The sequence below is a fragment of the Cyprinodon tularosa genome, unplaced genomic scaffold (genome assembly GCF_016077235.1).
Source record: "Cyprinodon tularosa strain WSP-4 unplaced genomic scaffold, ASM1607723v1 ctg30, whole genome shotgun sequence".
Classification (NCBI taxonomy): domain Eukaryota; kingdom Metazoa; phylum Chordata; class Actinopteri; order Cyprinodontiformes; family Cyprinodontidae; genus Cyprinodon; species Cyprinodon tularosa.
The window spans coordinates 5,829,581-5,837,604 of NW_024039008.1; the positions used below are offsets into that span (position 1 = coordinate 5,829,581).

At 37.6% G+C, this 8,024-nt stretch overlaps 1 long non-coding RNA gene across 1 annotated transcript; it reads right to left on the reverse strand.

Moving 5' to 3' along the window:
• Positions 1–1,540: 1,540 nt before the first annotated feature.
• On the reverse strand, positions 1,541–3,593 carry LOC119787755. Its single transcript, XR_005281359.1, has 3 exons — positions 3,555–3,593; positions 2,240–2,494; positions 1,541–1,743 (listed from the first exon to the last, which is right to left on the reverse strand). It is a non-coding gene; the product is annotated as an uncharacterized LOC119787755 (long non-coding RNA).
• Positions 3,594–8,024: the final 4,431 nt, after the last annotated feature.

Sequence of the window (8,024 nt, forward strand, 5' to 3'; positions counted from 1 at the left end):
CTCAGAACTTCAGGTCGCCAAGCGCAATACCCTCTGGGTCGCCACTCCCCAAAGCAGACGTTAACATAAAGGGTATTGCCTCTGGACCCACGGTGGCAGCTCATTCCTCCCCAGCTGGGATATGAACTCAGTTTGCAGGACGGGTGACTTACCAGGCGCTTAATCAGATTTCTTTATTGTGGTTCTATAAATTCATCAATGCAACAAATTTTTTTTTTTTGAGTCTTCAGAAATAGAATATAATAAAGTTTAACTAAATGAAACTTTTCTCTCAGTTTGTCATGCTTGATAATACATTTTCCTTTCCCCTACAAATGAAAGTGTCTCTTTAAGGACCTGCACAGCGGTTGTGCGGGTTTGGGCTTACAGAATTGGTTGAATGTGGAGGTGGTCACACAGGTTTTACTGTGGCTGTTTCATATATGACCTGTAAACACAACAGTGGGTGTGGTGGACGAGGCACTAACCAGGTGCCATTGAAATGTTGACTTAATCCACATTAGTGAAGGAGCTTAAAGGTCAATCAGACCATTACCAACCCATAGATGTTTAAGGTGCCTCAGTTTTAATGTCCCAATATTTTTGTAGGTATTTAAATCTTTAAAAAATCAACTTTAGTCTTACAATAATATATTGAAAACTGTAACTTTGCAAAAAAAAATTTACATAAATCGTGCATTGATAATGCAGGATGGGCAAAAAAAAAATCTGCAGCACCATTTAATAAAAGATAAATAAATAGTTATATTTATGATTTTTAGATGATACAGGGAAAAAAAATCTCCACTCTAGTAAAACTATTAACATCTTTGTTGGATTATGTTTCCCACCCCAAACTGGGGCTGAATTGGAGAGCTCCTTCAGAAACGGACTGATGCACCCTAAATGCACCAGGGAGCGTTATCACAGATCCTTCCTCCCAGCAGCTGGAAGACTTCTCTGTTCCCAACAACCTCAATAAGTTGTTACCGTAATGCTGATTTTTAGCACGGTTTCTGTCTTAGTCAGTTTAATAATATGCTGCTGTCTATTAATTTTTTTTTGGACATCTCTGGTGTTGCTGCTATTTTTCATATATCTATCATTGTTTTACATTACTTTTGTATTGAAAAACATTGTACAGTGCAATACTCTGTTTGCTTTATTTTCCTGTCTGTTATTTTTATACACTATTCTAAGGTGCACATTGTGTGACCACTTCTTCTATATCCTTTCCTGCTGTTACACAACATTTTCCCCATTGTAGGACACTAAAGGGATTTTCTATTCTATTCTTAATAAACCAAACACTGAGTTTATTCTTACCTCCTGATGTTTTTTTTTTACTTCCATTTTTTAATACAGCAAAAGGCCTCAAAGATCTTATGATTTCATTTAGTTAAAGGCACCACATGTGAGGAGTGACGCATTGCAGGAACAATAGTGAAGAAATAATCCAACAGCAGGTATTTGTCTCCTCTATCTGCAGCTTCAACATAAAGTCAACCATTTTATTTCAATTTTTCCTTTAAAATGATCATTATTATGACAATATTCAAAACATTTTAAAACATTTATTGTCTCAGGAAAGTGCTACGCACAAACGAAACATACAGAAATACACGCACATAAAAATCTGTTAATGCTGAATAAAAACTGTAGTCTGGGCTGCGAAACAGATCTTCATTTAGAAGTTTCTAGTAGCTCAGTCTCCTCTTCAGATGTCAACAGACTTCGTCTGAATCCTCCTTGTGTCTTGATCACCTGTAAAAACATACATCTATCATTTAAAGCTCAATAAACATTTAATTTCTCAGCAAACCTTGTATTTGTTTGCTCCAAATCAAATCGTCTTTCTCAGTCTGTCTTTATTATCTAATTTATCTTTGTTATTGCTTTGTGTAGTCTCTTCAGAAAAAATATAACTTTATATCATTTAGCTCTGATTTTTTAAACTGAAATAATTAAAAGTAGAATATATAAACGATAGTTTTATTCTCAGCCAAAGATCCCCTTTTTGAATTCAAATGTCCTAATGTGATGCCCTAGCATAGAAAAGATTATTTTTGCGTTTCTGAAGCCAATAAAGAAACTAACAGATACTTAAGACTGAAAACAGTAATATAGACTGAAGAATAAAAATCTATAGTTTTACAATAACTTTCATCAGAAAGCATGCTCATTTATTAAACCATAAAATAACTTTTCTAGAAGGTTTTTTCTTCCAAAAATTGCATCAAAACAAGCAAATTAACCTTACCTCGCTCTGCTACTGTCTGCATCTGCCATCCTTTACACAAAAAGGAGTTTCTGGCCTTAAATTGTTTGATTAATGAAGTAGATTATGTCTTAAAAATGTTCCCCTGTGTGAAATGGAAGAATAAAGCTTTGCTGTCTGTTCGGCATCATGCGGAGAGGATCATTTTGGCAGCTGGGGAGTGGTTTGGGCTTTTAGGCTGCTCCTGAAGAATGTTTGAGGAAAAAGCTGCTTACATGACAAAAAGAACAGCGCCACCTACAGAACCCAAGGAGAAGAGAGAGGTGAACTCTACTACACATAAACACCAATGTTGAAGGAAAACCCCTCTGCATTTAGGCTTAAATCTATATAATCTAATTCTTTGTACGGTAATTTAAGATCTGATTAAGAAGAAAGAGTTTTTATTTGACTGTTAAATCCAGCATTATATTTTTAGATTCAGATTCCATTCTGGGAATGTTTTATGGTGAATTACTGGCCTGACCCGCCGTAGGCCTGATGACGGTGAGAGGTGCAGAAAAAGAAGCCTGCAAAGCACAGAAACTGAATTCGTAGGATAAAAAGCTCTATTCAAACTAAGAGTTACTTAATGCCTGTCTATGAATCATGACTATTCATGCTTGCAGAACAGTGGGGCTTTATATCCAGCATGTACATTATCATACTGATGCACCACTGAACGTGGGAATGCAGTGTTGCACCCTGCATAATTACAGTTACGTTCTTCTGCACAGCATAGACGACTGTTTGTCAGATAAATCACATATTCCACACAAAAAAAAAAAATCATCTGATTTAAAGGATTTATGATGCCAGGATATAGGATGTCCAGCTCCAGACCCAAAACCTCCCTAGCATCCTGACTTTCATGACCCCTCCCCGGTGTTCGTCATGGAGGGGACTCCCTGATGGTGTTCTGGGCTGAACACGGCTGAGCTCCAGGCTCCTGGCAAAATCCCCAGTTCTGCCAAGGTTCAGCTTGCAGGCTGTCATCAAGATTGTTCAAGGTGAAACTTCAAGGTGAAATCTCTGCCCCTGATCTTAGGTTTATCAATGTATGTAACAATGAGCCATTGTTACTTGTATATTGGCCAAAGTAGCAGCTAAACACAGCATCTGGTTTTCTATATTGGTTTATTTTGTTGTTTTGGGTGAAGTGGATTTGTTTGGGTTGTGGTTCTTTGGCTGGCCACATCTTGTTTTCATTTTTGTAAAAAGGTAAATTGATTTCACTTTACAATATTTTGTTTTTGTTTAACTATTCATAAACGGGAAATTCATGGATTAAGGAGTTAAAATATAGTGAAATACTCACCTCTGCTGTTTCACTCTCCCAAGCAGGTGTGTACAGGACTGCACCATTGGATAATTGAAGAGGGGGGAGGTTTGTTGTTGTTGTTGTTTCTTGTTTTAATGGCGGTTGACAAGCAACTTATTGGTGTGCATTACCGCCACCTACTGGTAAGGAGTGTGGATCAGGACGCAACTTAAAAAAAAAAAAAAAAAAAAAAAAAGAGGGGGGAGGTTGATCTGATGTATGGTGTTTTCTTTATTGAATTTGAGTATTTGTTTGGATTGAATTAAAATATTTGTTTCTGTATTTATTGGTAAAAGTATTTCTTAAGTACCGGTAGTTGTTTGTTTAAACCAAAATTTCCTTTCCTTCTTATTGTGAAGCTGAACAGCCTTTTAAAAATGGTTTCTTCCAATTTAGTTCCTTCTCTATTTAAGAAAGATGTCTGCCATTGTTCTTGGTTTTTGGTGTGGTTTGGTTGATGTCCTGCACAAGAAGAAAATTAAAGTTTTGTCTGCTGAAAACTCTTCAAAGCATGTTCTTCTTTCAACCAGTTTGGGTCCCACCTCCAAGATTTCTTGGCCTCCTGACAAGCATGTGACAATGTAATATTGGTCACATTAAAACATTTAGTTTGTTGTTCTTTATGCCACTTTGTAGTTTATGTGATGGTATGCTTATGATAAGCATCTGTTTGGAAGAGAAAGTTGCAACCAAGCTTTTACTTCCTGGATGCTCTGCTTTAATGCTCCAATGAATTCTCCTTCCCCATGATGCAATCTATTTTGTAAAGTACACCAGGTTCTGCTGTGGTAAAGCACCCCCACCACATAACATCATGCTGCCACCATCAAACTTCACATTTTGAATGATGTCCTCAGGACTACAACCTCTCCACTTTTTCCTCTAACTGTAACATCAGCCATTATGATGAAATACTGTTTACAATCTGCTTCCTCTCACTATGATTACTGGAATTTTCTATATTATTCATGTTTGTAAAAGGTTTTAGTGCAGGGGTTTTTAATGTTTAGCAGGTTAAGGACCCTAAACTGATGGGGAGAAGGAGTGGGGACCAGAGGCATAGCCAGAAAAGATTAATAAGTGTGGGGAGGCATTAACCAATGTACACTGAGGGGCGGCCAAAAGTGGAAAGCGAGAACCTCAGGATCAATTTACACCGTTCCACTTTCCTAACAAATAGACGCATATATTTCAACATCCGTGCTTTCTAGATTAAAGGTATAGTGGAAACAATTATTTGAGGTTAGAGTTCTGGGGCGACATCTTTTCCATTGACATTCCCTGCCTACTTTTATCAATAATCATTATGCATAAAATTGATATTTACAAGTACTAATATCTATATTAATTATTATTTAATAAGTTTCTACTATAATAGTTATTTATGTATGACTTTACTGAAGACTCCTAGATGACTTGCAGAGACACATAATTTTCTCTTTAACCCATATAAGACAAAATCTAGTTCTGAAAAGAGCATGAATTCTGTATATATCTTCTTTAATATTAGTACTTTGATGTGCATAAATAACAACAGTGTTTTTGTTGTCAAGTAATTGTTACTGTATGAAAAATCTAAATGTTTTGAATATTCCACTTGAGAGTATTACTGCTGTCAACATCTGTATTAAGGGCAGATTAGACTTATGCAACCGCACACATCAAATGTCGCTTGGGTCTGGTCGCAAACCAGTTCTGCTGGTATGCTTCTGCTCGGTCTGGAATTTCAAGGGACGCACAGCAGTTTCCCGCCAAAGCGCAACGGGGAGACTTTTCGAGAACTTGCAAGAACTTCGGCTGCGCCAGCGGGAGTGTTTATCTTCCAAAACAACAATGGCGCGTCTGCAAGATATCATGGTCACGGAGATGGATATAGAGTTGGTAGACATTGAAGAGGAACAGACTCTCTTAATGGAGTTGGCAAAAAAAGGAGTAACCTTTCGTCGTAGTTGTCCATTGTAGTTGTTCCTCGGTTTTTAAAAAGGTCTGCGTGGGTTTGTGACCATCCGACGCATAGTCAGGATCTTTTTTTAGGTGCGCGACGACAATTTAACAACCTCTGCTCAAGGGGCGTGGTCATGCACAGAGACAGAGTTGACGGTTGCACAGGCTATGAGTCAGAAGAATAAATTGGCCTTTACAAGGGAAAAAATGGTAGGGGTGGCCAATAATTGCCTAAGGGAGGCCATGGCCCCCATCTAGTTCCACCCCTGGTGGGGACACCATAATTATGGTGTGAAATTGTGTTATATCAAACTGGTCCTAAAGTCCCTCTATTACATATGGAGTAATGTAACAAAAATAACTTTGCCCTGGGATTATAAAAGATTATTAAAGTATTTCTGATTCTGGGAACCGTTTCATTGTCAATGAAACAGTTCCTATTGACTGAAAGACATCTTCTGCCTCCATTTATCTGTTTACTTCAGTGTGTTGGATTCATGTTAATGTGTATTTAAAGAGATTTCAATTAGTGGAACAAATTGCAGGGGGGAATATAAAAGAAAAGTCTAATCAACCAAAACTTTCGCGACCCCCATTCAGTACCTCTTTGGACCCCCTAGGGGCGCTGACCCCCTGTTGAAGACCTCAGTATTAGTGGATAATGGTGACCCCATTTTTTTTAGAAAGATACCAATGATAACTCAGAGTTGTGAAGGTTCAATATTCTTTTTCTGATCACTTATAAAGGAGTCAATAAAAAACACTGAAATCTTATCTTAAATTCAGTTACTAGAGGCCTTATGATGAATTTAATATTCTTCAGAAAGGTACACCAAAATATGATATTTTAGGATTTAACTAATCTAAATATTGTGGGTTATCGTATATGATCTCAAAAGTGTTTAGCATGTTGTTTTATAATAGCCAGTGGCTAGATGGTATGATTGTCTTATCAAGCAGTCATTCAAAAAACAAATAGCTGTTTCAAGTTGAAAGATGATCACGAAATGGAGCCAGAAAAACAGGCAAAGTGATTTTAGTAACAGTCCATTACTAAGATTTAACCAAGTAAATTCTACTGTTCACAGTAATTCATCGTCCTTCTATGTACTACCAACCAACCAAATGTTACGCTTTAACTGTAAACAAATCTGCGGCTTCAGTTTTTCCTTTGCCGTGCAATGCATGTGAGGCTCTGCAGCCGCATCCTCGCTATTCAAATCCAGACTAACCCTCTGCCCTCCGAGGCCTGTGGGACTTTATGTAAACGTACCTTTTTTATCTGTGTCCCAACCGTGTGTAAGGGGTGCATTTGCATAACAAGTCGGCACATACGGGAAAAAGAAGTTGGGTGTGTGTTGTGCTTTTCAGGGTCCATTTGCATGTTTGTGACTTCCTTGCTGTCTGTGATATAGCTCCATTCCTCAGATGGGAGGAGTGGATGTCTCTGAAGAGACGACCTTGCTGTGAATACAAGCAGAGCAGAATGACTCCCGAAAATGTAAACCGACTAGTTTTGAGCTTTCTTTGGGAAGCAAAGGTAACTGCCACCATGTAGGGTTGTAATAGAGGTTTATGAATTTCCACAATCCTCTCTCCTGATGGGACACTGTTTGCACAGGTGCTCTGCAGAAACAATACTAGCATTCAGGTATCCAGAATATTGACATCCTTTGCCTGTGTAACTCTAACCCTGCAAAACTAAGAGACATGTTCTGGAAAGACATGAATCACCAGCACCTTGTCCTCTCTACCGCATGATAATCAATATTTACGGTTCTGCAGCCATGCTGTTCCTGCAAAAAGAGGAAAAAAGAAGGCTTTTTTTTTTTTTACTGTTGTCCCTTTTGTGGTTTTGCTTTGTTAATGTTAAATCTAAGGAATAATCTAAACTGATGGATCAAATGAACTCCAGATATAGGGGATAAAAAAAAAAGAAAATATTAATAATATTAAACAATTTGATTTTGAGCACCCGTTTTCTAGTGCACTTTTTGATATTGCTGCACTGTGCTAAACATACCATTTATATTAAATAAAGTTTACAAAGAAAAAGAAATGAGAAATAAGAAATAATTCAGATTTTCATTAATGCCAAGACCCTGACCTCATGTAGTTGAAGCGTCTTAGATTCTGTGGCACCAACTTCCAGTTCTAGTTTGTGAGGCAGACACCCGGTCTACTTAATAACAGTCTACTTAGATAAAACCTTTGTTTTTGATAAAGCTTATATAGAGTGGCTCGGGTTATCCTTAGCTATCTCTATAGTTATGCTGCTATAGGCTTAGACTGCTGGAGGACATAGAGACCTCTTATCCTCACTCTCCTACATTCTACATCTATTGTCTACTTTTTCTTAATTTCTTAGTTCAGTTTTTAACTTTATGTTCTTTGTGTTTGTTTTTGCCACAGTAGCTTGATCTGGACTAGTGTTTAATTTAGCTTTGAGACCATCCTAGAGAGAGGCAGGGCTGCTGCTGTCAAGAACTTCATCCCATAAATGATACAATTTGGGATGTTTTT